This window comes from Bos taurus, chromosome 4, assembly GCF_002263795.3.
Source record: "Bos taurus isolate L1 Dominette 01449 registration number 42190680 breed Hereford chromosome 4, ARS-UCD2.0, whole genome shotgun sequence".
Classification (NCBI taxonomy): Eukaryota; Metazoa; Chordata; class Mammalia; order Artiodactyla; family Bovidae; genus Bos; species Bos taurus.
In genome coordinates this window covers 15,467,853-15,481,732 of record NC_037331.1, presented here as the reverse complement: position 1 = coordinate 15,481,732, position 13,880 = coordinate 15,467,853, and the positions used below count along the sequence as shown (strand labels likewise).

General features: G+C 44.3%; 1 protein-coding gene and 1 non-coding gene across 3 annotated transcripts in view; one reads left to right on the top strand and one right to left on the bottom strand.

Moving 5' to 3' along the window:
- COL28A1 (collagen type XXVIII alpha 1 chain) overlaps positions 1-13,880 on the top strand; it is a 181,519-nt gene that overhangs the window by 125,310 nt on the left and 42,329 nt on the right. The window lies entirely within an intron of this gene.
- Positions 7,692-7,763, bottom strand: TRNAS-GCU (transfer RNA serine (anticodon GCU)). The gene has a single exon. It is a non-coding gene; the product is annotated as a tRNA-Ser (tRNA).

Below are 13,880 nucleotides of genomic sequence, written 5' to 3'. Positions count from 1 at the left end.
CAAAGATTCCTATCTTTATAGAAATTGCATTCTATTGACAATAAATATAATAAATAAGTTATACAGTATACTTGAAGATTTAAACTATTATGCAATAAAGGAGAGAGGGGGGTTAGGAGGATAGAGAGCCTTGATGATGTTTTAAGTGTATGGCATCATGAGAAGATAACGTTTGAGCAGAGACCTGGAGGAGATGAGGGAGGCAGGCTTGTGGGTTTCTGAGAGAAGCGCACCCCAGGCAGAGAGAGCTCATGGAAAGGCTCTGGTAGCAGAAGGCTCCTGGCTTGCTTAAAGAAGAGCAGAGACAGTTGTGTGGCTGGAGATGAGGTTAGAAAGGTAACATCAGTGAAGTTGAAGGCGTGTCTGATCACATATAGCCATACAGGACCTTGTAAGGACTCTGGGTAATACCCAGAATGAAGTGAGTAGCAATTTTCTGGGTTTTGACTAACAGCATGATATGACTTTTAAAAAGAATAATGGTGACTGCTGGTCTGAGAATAGAGGTAGTAGGACAAGGATTAAACTAAGAAGATTATTTAGGAATCGAGGCAATTATGCATGGCACCTGAAAATCCAAGTTTTATAATCTAGTTTACATATATTTAATTCTCTAGGAAAGGATTTATACCTAGTGGCCTGTCTGACAAAATTGATGCCAGATAGATAAATCTGACTGCAAATCTACCAACTGAATCTTGAACCATACTGAACTGTATTTTATATCTGGACTGTGGCACAAAAATAAAACATGCTAACCCTAGACATATGGTCTCATCATGCATCTGAAGAGAACAAAGGAGGAATTTTCCCCTCTACATCGGCCTGTTTCCCTTTCAGCCCTTTGTCTCTCCTCAATCAGTGATAATTATATGCTCATACACATAGGTGAAATTGTTAGGTTTATCACATACATGTGACAGAAGTACCATTTGTTTTGACCTGACTTCTCTGCCAAAGTCCAGTAAAAGAGGCATCTGTCTTCTATTGGCCATTAGAAAGCATATGTACTGGTATTTTAAATAAACTAAACCTTCATCCATGGTAAAGATATGGATGCAAGTATATTATCCAAAATCTTTTTTATAATTTTTAAAACCTGTATGTATTTATATATCAAGAAAATAAATCGAAACATTTTTAACATGTATCCAAAGAGATAAGGCTTCCCAGTTGTCTCAGGCAGTAAAGAATCTACCTGCACTGCAGGAGACCCAGGTTCGATCCCTGGATCAGAAAGATCTCCCGGAGAAGAGAATGGCAACCCACTCCAGTATTCTTGCCTGGAGAATTCCATGGACACAGGAGCCTGGTGGGCTACAGTCTATGGGGTCACAAAGAGTCAGACATGACTAAGCAACTAACACACATACGCAAAGAGATCAGTTAAAAAAATTAGCCATAGTCTGTATGATCTAGGCACCCAATCTTAAGTCTTCTCAACCCTTAGCTTCCAAAGATCTAATCACACTGAAAGCCTTTCAGTTTCCAGTGAAAGCTGTGTTCCCTGGCCCCAGGGCTTTTGCATATACTGTTCCCTTTTCTTGGGGAGATCCCTTTCACCCCTTACTTCAGCAGGCTCTCTCTTACTCATTTGTCAGGGCACACACTAGATAGCCCTGCCTGCAGAAGCTCTCCCTGTCATCGTAATCCTGTGTTTCCACGGTCCACCGGATAACCCCCATCACAGTGCTCCCCACATTGTACCAAAGGTGCTTGTTTTCTTACCTAACCACCAGACCGTGAGCTTTGCGAGATGGCAGATGTCTTGTATTTTTGTTTTCATATCCTGAGCAGCTAACACACGCCTGGCACATCAGTTCAGTTATTCAGTCGTGTCCTACTCTTTGTGACCCCATGGACTGCAGCACGCCAGGCTTCCCTGTCCATCACCAACTCCTGGAGCTTGCTCAAGCTCATGTCCATTGAGTTAGTGATACCATCCAACCAACTCATCTGGTACATATAGGTATCTAATAGAAAAATGAGCCCTGTCTATAGCTTTCCTCAATATTTATCATCTTGCCTATTTCCAGAGCATTCATTCAACAAATATCAGTCAGCGTCTGCCATGTGCTGGGCACTGACCTGAATGTAGGGGACAGAAGTGACTGTGAGGTTCAGTAAAACACCTATACGTGTGTTTAGATGCTACAGGGTTTCCATATACCAAAAAAAAAATGTTTTAATTAAAAAAGAGATCAAGGCTTCCCTGGTGGCTAAGGGTGGCTAACGCAGGAGACACGGGTCTGAGCCCTGATCTGGGAAGATCCCATATGCCAGGAAATAACAGAGCCCGTGTGCCACAACTCTTGAACCAGCGTTCCAGAGCCTGTGAGCCACAACTCCTGAGCCCACGTGCAGCAACTACTGAAGCCCAAGCACCCTAGCGCTTGTGCTCTGCAACAACAGAGGCCAACACAGCGAGAAGCCCACACGCCTCAACTAGAGAGCAGCCCCCGCTCTCTGCAGCTAGAGAAAAGCCGGTGCAGCAGTGAAGACTCAGCACGGACAAAAAATAAAATCAATTACTTTTTAAAAAGATCATACCATGCAGAGGAGAAGAAGATAGGGACCAGTGGATAGGGTTTGTGGGCTCTTTACCTTACAAAAGATAAGATGATTTTGTTTACTATTTTGACTTGATATTTATTTCACCCACAGTGAAAACTACAAGTCTACAGAGTCTGATTCTATAAACATCTTTATAAAGCAAATTTCTTTCCATCTGAGACATCTGCTACATGCATTCTCTCACATGCTGAGTAAAGATTGGTGTAGGAGATGGGACTGGGAACTCATGAGACCGAAGCGTATTCCACACGTCTAGAAGAGTCCATGCTTTCTGAGCCATAAAATACTGGCATTTATAATTTACCACTTCTCATTGCATAAAATGGTGGCATTGTGAACAGCCTTGACAAGAAGCAAAATGTCCTTAAGTTTAACCCTGGTTGCTGTGCTGATGAATCATGAACGGGAACTAAATCCTAATAACATTAGCCAATGTGGATAACAAACAGCCTCCCAGAGTTTACAGCTGCACTGATGGTGGAGGCGAAAGTATGAATTAAAGGAACAAAAGACTCAGCACAGCACTGCTCCGGTTGGGAGGGAGAATCCTTGACCACCTGCTTTTGCTTCTTTTGCCAGAACGCTTCCTTGTTGGCCACTGTCTTTGTCCTTCTTTGTTCTGCATCCCTGGCCCTTGACATTCCATGTTGCACGTGGAAAAGCAGGGTAGAAGCTCAAGGAGTGGGTAGGAAGATTTCTGAGGCTTCTTAGTGAGGGGTTTGGGATAAGAACCCATGCCTGGCAGTACTCAAAGAACATCAGGACAGGATGACCGGGATGCAAGGAGTCACGAGGTGTGATGGGAAACCAGTGGAGAGCTTTGGTAGATGAGTGACCTGACATTCGTCATGTCCTGGCAGCATGTGGGAAGGAGAAAGCTAAATTAAAAGTTATGGTAGGAACCAAAGTGCAGGTAAGAGATGGTGGTGCTTTAGCCCAGGGTGGTAGTGGTGGGAAAAGGGAGGGGTTCCACTCCTGGAACTGGTCAGCTGGATTCCGGGTTGCATGTGGGGGATGTAAGATAAGGGAGTTAAGGATGGCAAAGGTTTGTGGCCCAAACAATGGGAAGGACGGAGTTGCCACTTTCTCAGATGGGAGAAACTACAGGAAAATGGGGATGCGTTAATATGGAAAAAAATAGCTCACAAAGTCTAAAATTTTGATTTGGACACAAAAAGTAAACCTCCATCAGAGCTATGAAGTAGGTATTTGGGGATAGAAATGTAGAGTGTGGAGGAGAGATCAAGACAGGAGATACACATTTGATTTAACAATATACAGATATTTAATGTCTTGAGAGTGGATGAGAACACGTGGGGAGTGAATACACATTGGAAAAAGAAATGGGCCCTGGGTCCTCAGCATCAGGAGGCTTTTACAGTGAAAAGGAAAGGAAACAGAAGTAGCCAGTAGTAGAGAACCAAAAGGAGGTGGTTCCTGGAAGCCAGGTGACATGTTTTGAGGAGGAGGGTATAGTTAACTATACACACACGTTCATGCATAAACACAAACATACACACAGAATAAAACGTAGAGAGAAATCTGAACAATTGTTGATAAATCTGGTTGAACATGGGAAATATTTGTGTTATTGCTGCAATTTTTCTGTAAGTTTGAAATTATTTTAAAATAAAAAGTTGCAAAAAGAGATCACGGTGGGAAAGGAAGTGAAGACAGAGCATACAGGGAAACATAGGAATGGGCTGATAGAGGGAGTGAAATGTGTGATTAAGGAAGTTTGGTTTTTTTTTAAGGTGGGAGATAAGGTATGCTGTGGGCTTCCCTGATGGGTCAGTGGTAAAGAATCTGCCTACAGTGCAGGAGACCCAGGTCCGATTCCTAGGTCGGGAAGATTCCCTGGATAAGGGAATGGCTACCCACCTTAGTACTCTTGCCTGCAGAATCCCATGGACAGAGGAGCCTGGTGGGCTACAGTCCATAGGGTCACACAGAATTGGACAGGACTGAAGCGACTAAGCAGCAGCAGCAGTAAGGTATGCTGTATGCTGATGGCAAAGCTTGAGTGAACGAGGAAATATTCATGATGCCAGAGAGAAGGGAGTTGCTAGAGGCCTGCCCTTGATCTTTTGAATTATAAGGGCGTCTCCTCATCCACTTCTCATCCATCACAAGAATATTCCATGACATTCTCAAGGGTATCTGGCCTTCCAGACCCTGGGTATGCTAGGGAATAGAAGCTTCTCCCCTTTCTTGCATGCTTCCCAAAGACCTTGTAACAAATTAAAAAAGCTCTGTTACCTCTTAAAATGAAAATAATGCATACTTGTATCAAATCTAAATACCTCATAATCACACAAAGTTGTCAAAGTTTCTCTCTTTCCCCTTAGTCCCAGCCTGTAAAGGGTGCCTCTGTTTGCAGTTAGGTGTGTGGCTTCCATATGTTCCACCGGATGAATAAACACACACATATACAGCACCTTTAAAAATCATTTTATACATAATTCCCTCAACCCCCTCACCCTACCCACCTCCCCGTTATCCGGGCAAGAATGGCCCTTCAAATCAATGCATAAAGATTTACTGTATTTTTAAAACATCTACATAGTTGTCTAGTACATGGATATAAGCTATTTATATGTTGCCCTTAAGAACGTTTTTGTATTCTCCCATACTTGAATGTTCATTTCACTGTATTTCTAAAGGCTTATTCTATATCTACCATTGATAGACTTTCTTTCCTTATATTCAACTGAGATCTGCCTACTTGTGAATTTTTCTGCTGCTGCTAATCCTTTGATGTGGTTTTCAACTTCACTGTGACCATGAGTGTAGGCTTACAAAAATTTGGGAGTCTAATTTCATTATTCCTATACTTGTCTCTTTTACTGTTAAACTTTGACTCAAGGGTTTTCTTGCTTTATCCTTTAAGTAAGCATGGTGTGATTAAAGCCTGAGTTAACTTTGTTAATAACAGAGTTTTCTTGAAAGATATGCTTTTATAGGAAGCTGTGACTTTGTTTTCAAATTGTTTCATTTGGCTTCATTGTTTCTGGGTCTCAGATATGCCACCCACATCTGTGTGTTCTGTGGTGTAGCAAGGGCACCTCTTAGGTTGTCATTAAGCAGCTTATGCAGACAGTCTAGAAATTTTTCAGGGAAAAATTATAAGAAAACTTTTCATGTGAGTAAGTTCTGCACCTCTGAAACGGGTATTCGAATTGTCAGGAATAGTTACTATCACGACAAGTTAAAAGCAATGAGAAAGGAAAACAGGGCATATAAATGAATGGGGCTGGGGACAGCCTAAAGCAAGCATGCATTAACCATAAGCTTCCAATGTATTTTTTTTCAACTTTTAACAATTAATATAATTTTCTTTATTTAATAAAAACAGACTTGAATATATTTATCATTTCCATTCTTAAAACAAATTCATTATTTTTCATGAAAAAAATTTTCAATGAAAAATTCATTGAAAATAATGAATATTCAGCTATTTCAGTTTTAAATTTTTTTGGTGAGAACACTTAGTATGAGATCTATTCAAACTTTTCAGTGTATAACAGCATGCAGTATAGGAGATCTCTAGAGCTTATTTATCTTGCATAACTGAGACTTCTACCCATTATCTCATTTCTACCATTCCACCCTGCTTCTGTGAGTTTGACTGTTTTCGTTACTTCACACAGTACATGCCGTCACTTCAGTCGTGTCTGACTCTTTGCAGCCCCATGAACTGTAGCTTGCCAGGCTCCTCTGTCCATGGGATTTCCCCAGGCAAGAATACTGGAGCGGGTTGCCATTTCCTCCTCCAGGGGATCTTCCTGACCCAGGGATCACACTCCCGTCTACTGCCTTGGTAGTCAAGTTCTTTCCCACTACTGCCACCTCAGAAGCCCACATAAGTACAGTCATGCAGTATTTGTCCTTCTGTGACTAGCTCATCTCAGTCTTCCTATGTTCACTGCAGCACTATTTGCAATAACCTAAATATAGAAAGAACCTAAGTGCCCAATGAGCAATGAAAGAATGAATGAAGATGTGGTATAAACGCACAGTAGGTTACTATCCACCGCCCCTGCAAAAGAAGGAAATTCTGCATATGTGAGAACAATGGTCAGCCTGGAGGACATTATGCTAAATGAAATAAGCCTATAACACTCTTGTTTAAGGGCCTCATTAGGACTTTATGAATATTACATGTTTAATTCCCATAGGGTATCCGGAAAGAGACACATAGAAGAGCTAATACTTTGAATCCTCTGGTGAAAGATATTCTAAGAGAGCAGCTAGCTAGTAACCGTTCCTGTACTTTTAATTCCTGGTACAGAATAACCAGCTTATAGAACACAACTGTCTTTCAGTAACTGGCATGCTTGGTGACAGGCAATAAAACTAGGAGAACAAGGCAGAGGCATCTGTCCCATACCTGCATCTCAAATACAAGCACTTGAGAGTGATGCATTTCCATGGTGGCTTTTCGACGCCAGTATCAACAGTGCCTCCAGAATTTCTAGGTGGGAAGGGCAGCAATTTAAGTGTCTGGGTGGCCGGGGGTCTGATCTGGGAGAGTGTTGACAAGGCAGGCATTCTGCTTCCATGGGAGGTCATCAGACTGGCTGCCGGAGGTCCTGGGGTGAAGTGTGCCTGTAATCCACCCCTGGCTCTGCTTTTCCCATGCATCCCACAAGTTAACAGGTCTCAGCAAACCTACCGACAGGAAGTAACTTTGACCTAAGGCAAGGTCTGGCTTCATGTCATATTGGCATATTCTTTTTTTATTTTATGTATTTATTGTTGGCTGGCTGTGCAGAGAGCAGCAGCTACTCAAGTTGCAGTGTGTGGGCATTTCATGGCGGTGACTTGTCGCAGAGCGCGGGCTCTAGGGTGCATAGGCTTCAGTAGTTGCGGCACGTGGGTCAGTAGTTGCAGCTCCCGGGCTCTAGAGCACAGGCTCAGGAGTTACGGTGCATGGGCTTAGTTGCTCCATGGCATGTGGGATCTTCCTGGTCAAGTGAAGTGAAGTGAAGTGACGTGGCTCAGTTGTGCCCGACTCTTTGTGACCCCATGGACTGTAGCCTACCAGGGTCCTCAGTCCATGTAATTTTCCAGGCAAGAATACTGGACTGGGTTGCCATTTCCTTTCCAGGCAGATCTTCCCAACCCGGGGATCGAACCCGGGTCTCCCGCATAGCAGGCAGACACTTTACCATCTGAGCCACCAGGGAAGCCACTGGGATCTTCCTGGATCATGGCTCAAACCCGTGTCTCCTGCACTGGCAGGTGGATTCTTATCCACTGAGCCACCAGGGAAGCCCAGTATATTCTTTTCAATACAATTAAACATGTAATATATAGTCTAAACACATTTCCCTCTCCCCAGACTCATCTGGTGAGGGTGTAAAGATCACTTTTCACCAGGTTTCACACCTGGAAGCGTGACAGTGCAGACACATTCACTGTGATCCTGGACCTGCTGCCTTCTGCTCATGTATAAAGCTGCCTGCTGTACTTATCTGTTCATTTCAACAGAAAAGACTCTCACCACACATTTCCTTTTGATGTTTCTGAAGTCTGTGCACACTGAGCTTCAGTTCAGTTCAGTCGCTCAGTCGTGTCCAACTCTTTGTGACCCCATGAATCGCAGCACGCCAGGCCTCCCTGTCCATCACCAACTCCCAGAGTTCACCCAGACTCACGTCCATCGAGTCAGTGATGCCATCCAGCTATCTCATCCTCTGTCATCCCCTTCTCCTCCTGCCCCCAATCCCTCCCAGCATCAGGGTCTTTTCCAATGAGTCAACTCTTCGCATGAGGTGGCGAAAGTATTGGAGTTTCAGCTTCAACATCAGTCTTTCCAATGAACACCCAGGACTGGTCTCCTTTAGAATGGACTAGTTGGATCTCCTTGCAGTCCAAGGGACTCTCAAGAGTCTTCTCCAACACCACAGTTCAAAAGCATCAATTCTTCGGCACTCAGCTTTCTTCACAGTCCAACTCTCACATCCATACATGACCACTGGAAAAACCACAGCCTTGACTAGATGGACCTTTGTTGGCAAAATAATACTCTGCTTTTGAATATGCTATCTAGGATTGTCATAACTTTCCTTCCAAGGAGTAAGTGTCTTTTAATTTCATGGCTGCAGTCACCATCTGCAGTGATTTTGGAGCCCAAAAAAATAGTCTGACACTGTTTCCACTGTTTCCCCATCTATTTCCCATGAAGTGATGGGACCAGATGCCATGATCTTCGTTTTCTGAATGTTGAGCTTTAAGCCAACTTTTTCACTCTCCTCTTTCACTTTCATCAAGAGGCTTTTTAGTTCTTCTTCACTTTCTGCCATAAGGGTGGTGTCATCTGTGTATCTGAGGTTATTGATATTTCTCCTGGCAATCTTGATTCCAGCTTGTGCTTCTTCCAGCCCAGCATTTCTCATGATGTACTCTGCATATAAGTTCAATAAGCAGGGTGACAATATACAGCCTTGACGTACTCCTTTCCCTATTTGGAACCAGTCTGTTGTTCCATGTCCAGTTCTAACTGTTGCTTCCTGACCTACATATAGGTTTCTCAAGAGGCAGGTCAGGTGGTCTGGTATTCCCATCTCTTTCAGAATTTTCCACAGTTTATCGCGATCCACACAGTTAAAGCTTAGGTGACTCTACTTAGAATCTTCCCTCTGGCTATATGCTCAAGGATGCATGGCCTTATACAGTTTGGTAAACCTGGAATTTCTCGGTTTATGCTTCACGAAGACTGGTTGGCTCTTTCATCCCCATTTCTTGAAGGCCCCTATCCGAGGGGATTGGGACGAGTGGCTAGCACCAGCTCTAAGGAGGCAGTAGTTACCTGTTGGTGTGAGATTTAGGGTGCTGGGGTGATCTGGGTACAATCAATGGTCTAAAAACTTTAACTGAGTATCTGCTTTGTGCCACAGCAGACACAACGGGTGTAAAATGACATCCAACATAAGGCCAGAAAATGAGGGAACCAGAAATAGACCTGTATGAATCAAGGCTAAGATGAGACGAAGCTTGTGAAAAGACAGTTAACAAAGCAGTGGGGCCCAGACTGTGAAGGGCCTTCATGGCCAAGCTGAAGAGCTTTAGTTGGCACCTATGAATCAGTGACTCTCAAAGCATGGCCACCAACCAGCTCAGTCAGCATCACCTAGGAACCTATTAGAAATGCAAGTTCTCGGGCTCCATCTAGACCTAAGGCGCCAGTAACTCTGAGGGAAGAGCCCAGTAGTCCCTGTGTTAAGCTCAGCATGTATTTCTGATACACCAAATTTCAAGAACCACTGCTCTGATGATAGAAAGGCCTGGCGCTGTGCTTAGTCATATCCAATTCTTTGCGATCCTTCAGACTGTAGCCCACAGTGTACTCTGTCCATGGGATTTTTCAGGCAAGAATACTGGAGTGGGTTGCCATTTCTTTCTCCAAGAAAGGCCAGGTAGTGTTTATTTTTTCAAAAAAATTTTCTGGTGATATAATTCACATGCTATGCAAGTCACTTGCTTAAAATATACAATGCAATGATTTTTACTATTTTCACAGAATTGTGCATCTAGCAATGCAACCTAATGTTAGGACATTGTCATCATCCCCAAAAGAAACCCCATCCTTCACAGTGGTCACTCTTCATTCCCTTCCCACTCACCGTTTAGCCCCAGGCAACCACTACTCTACTTTCTGTCTCTGTGGATGTGCCTGTTACAGACATTTCACATAAATGGAATCACCCAATGCAGTCTTTCGTGGCTGGCTTCTTTTAACTCAGCATGATAGGTCACCCATGCTGTATCAGAACTTCCTTTTTTTTGGCCAAATAATACTCCACCGTATAGATACATCACATTTTGTCTATCCATTTGTCCACTGGGGAACATTTGTGTTGTTCCTACTTTTTGGCTATTATAAATAATGCTGTTGTGAAACCTGTGGGCACATTTTTGTGTTCATTTCTCTTGGGTATATAATCTGGAAGACTTTTAATAATAAGAGTTGTGCAGCTGGGCTTCCCCGGTGACACTAGTGGTGAAGAGCCCGCGGGCCAATGCAGGAGGCATAAGAGATGTGGGATCGATCCCCGGGTCAGGAAGATCCCCTGGAGGAGGGCACGGCCACCCACTCCAGCATTCTTGTCTGCAGAATCCCATGGACAGAGGGGCCTGACATGACTGAAGTGGCTTAGCACGTGACGTGGCCAGTTGAGTGTTTTCATGTATTTGTCTTTTAGTTTGGGGCAATGTTTCTCATTCTTTTGTTTCCATACCACTCACATATCCAGAACACTCCGCCAGCAGCTTTTCTCACTTTTTCCCTTTTTAGGTAGTGGTGTCGGGATAGAAGATGGGCTGTGTACTTGGAAATGTTCTCCTCCCCTTGCATCCTGAGGGTCTCCTGAGCCATCCTCTTCCTCCTGCCTACAGTTGAGAATCCCTGGCAAAGAGGCATATGAGCGGAAGGAAAGACATGGATTAAGAAGCTATTGTAACAAATTAGCTCACAGATGATGTATACTGGAGCCAGGGCAAGTTTAGAAGGGACGGACTTGTTGATTCTGAGCCATTATGCTTAGTGACTCAGAGCCTTCTTCGGCCAGTTTCCAACTAGGCTGCAAAGGCAAAGTCAAATATATTGCATAGCCTTCCCTTTGGAGTGAAATATTTTTCAGCACTGCTTTCTCTCCTGGAAGGAGAAGAGCATCACTTCTCAGGGAACTGTCTTTGCCTGCAGAACCCAAAGCCACCTTGGGCACTGCTCACAGCCTCCACGCGTTAATGTTAGAATTGTCCCTTGATGACATTTGAAATACAAATGAATTCTGAGCCATATTAGTTTTTGGTAATTTGATGCAAAATTATCTGTGTTGTGATCTGATCTGTTAAAGGTGGGAGGAACTATAACACGTTAGTCTCATATGGCTGCTGAAACAAATGACTAGAAATCCAGTGATTTATTATGGTACCAATTTATTCTTTTGTAGTTCTGGAGCACAGAAGTCTAAAATGAATCTTATAGGGCCACAGTTAAGACACTGACAGGGAGTCCAGAGGCCGGGAGGTGAGGTGTGGTGGGGAGGGGATTCTATTACTTTGGCTTTTCCAGAATCTGGAGCCACCTTCTTTGTATTCCTTATTTTATGGCCCCTTTCTCTATTTCCAGAACCAGTGGCTTACATCTTTTCTCCCCATTTCTGTTTTGCTGTTTCAATCACAAGGACTTCTCTTATGCCCCCTAAGTCTCTTCTTGCATTTCTTTTATAAGACTATTTGTGAATGCATTTAGGACTCACCCAGGTAGTCCAAGACAATATCCCCACCCAAGACCTGTAACTTAATCACACCTGCCAAAATCCCTTTTCCCCCACATAGGGCAAATTTCACAGGTTCCAGGCATCATAATCCACATATCTTTGGGGCCCTTATTCAGCCTACCTCAGCATTAAATCAGCACAGTGCTCCTTCTTATCTGTTAATGAAGTGATATATTGAGAAAAGAAGAGTAATATGAAAGCCTGCGACATTTCCTGGAATCCTTTCACTCAGCAAGCTTATTCACAGGGACTGAACACTGGGCTAGAGGGCCCCAAAGCAGAGGTCCCATCTCCTGCTGCTGTGGTGGCCTTTGTGGTTTCCCAGCTCAGCAGCTCCCACCGAGCTCACACCCTGGTGGCACGGCTGCAGTGGCCTGTGCAGTCAGCAGAATGCTTCTGAAATGAGTCACTGTGCTTTTTCTGACTGGTGGCAAACTCCTCACCTGCTTTGTTCAGCTGTCTCCAAGGCCAGTGCCACAGGAGCTGTTAATAAAGTCAGCCTACTTATAGATACGTCCTTAGGTTGACCCCCATCAGAAAATCTCTGCTGGCACATTTCCATGCATCTCAATTTTGTTATCTCTTTTCCACATGGATCCCTAAATGCCTATCATGAATTTTACCGAGATATCAATGGGGGTTTGTGAGGCTCAATAAGACAGCGTTCAGGATGCATTGTTTCTAGGCAACTTCTACCAAAAAGATGGTTCGTCCTCACACCCACTGTCTCTAGCTTGGGGCAATATGCAGGGCCCTGGAATAGGTACCTCAAAGGGCAGAAAGATAAATAAGATGGAGTGCTTCCACTGTGGGAGTTTAAGATAGGTAGGGGGTTTCCCAGGTGGCACTGGTGATAAAGAACCTGCCTGCCAATTTCAGAGACGTAAGAGACGTGAGTTTGATTCCTGGGTTGCAAAGATCCCCTGGAGGAGGGCATGGCAACCCACTCCAGTATTCTTGCCTGGAGAATCCCATGGACAGAAGAGCCTGGGGGGCTACAGTCCAGGGGGTCTCAAAGAGTCAGACATGAGTGAGCAACTAAGCACACACACATGCACGCAAGACAGGTAGGGCAGAAAGGATGTGAGACCTAAAGATGCTCGGAGACAGGCGACAGGACAGGTGTGGGCAGACCAGGGGCAGCTACTTCGTGACTGGGGCTGGGGACGGTGAATCAGGGGAGACTCCTTGGATGTGTTTGATGGACTAGAATCCACCCAGTGATCCAGTGATGGGATGAGTGTACTCAGGGAGCACAGATAAGGTCAGAACACAAAAGGAATCGCAAGCCTGGAAGACTGAGAGATGAGTGAAAGACGGAAGCCAGGAAGGAAGGCAGACGTGGCTGAGGAGAGTTTCTGTAGTGGACAGGTCTGGTTCTGATGTGGGCAGCAGGGGGACTGGTCTAGACAGCAGGTATCGTGTTATGCCTGGAGCTTAGAGCCGGGAGTAAGACTGAGGATGAGAGAATTGGGGGTTAGCCCCAGAGGGTCACCATGGACAGGATTAGGGGTCCAAGGCAGACCTTGAGGGCACAGAGAGGACCGAGAGAGACATCAGAGTTCTCAACACAAAGTGATCATGAGAAACTCAGAAGGAAAACCAGGAGGCTGAACCATGCAGATGGCCAACAAAGGGAACAATTAGAGTCCCCCAGAGTGCCTAGCCAAGGAACGGCGATAAAGCTGACCTTGTCATTTTGTATTTATCATCTGTGGTGCAAGTACATTCAAATGCCAGACAAGACATTCATGAAATCTGGCAGGCTTTACAGAAGGCTTTTAGTCAGGAGAGCAGGATAAGTCAATTTATGCAACTGAATTTGGCCAATAAAACCCCTCGAAGCTATGATGCTCTATGCCAGGGGTCCCAGGATATAATGCCTGATGATCTGAGGTGGAGCTGATGTAAAAATAATAATAGAAGTAAAGGGCACAGTAAATGTATGTGCTTGAATCATTCCAAACCCACCACCGCCACCTGCCCGCCCCCCCCAACTGGTGGTAAAATTGCCTTCCA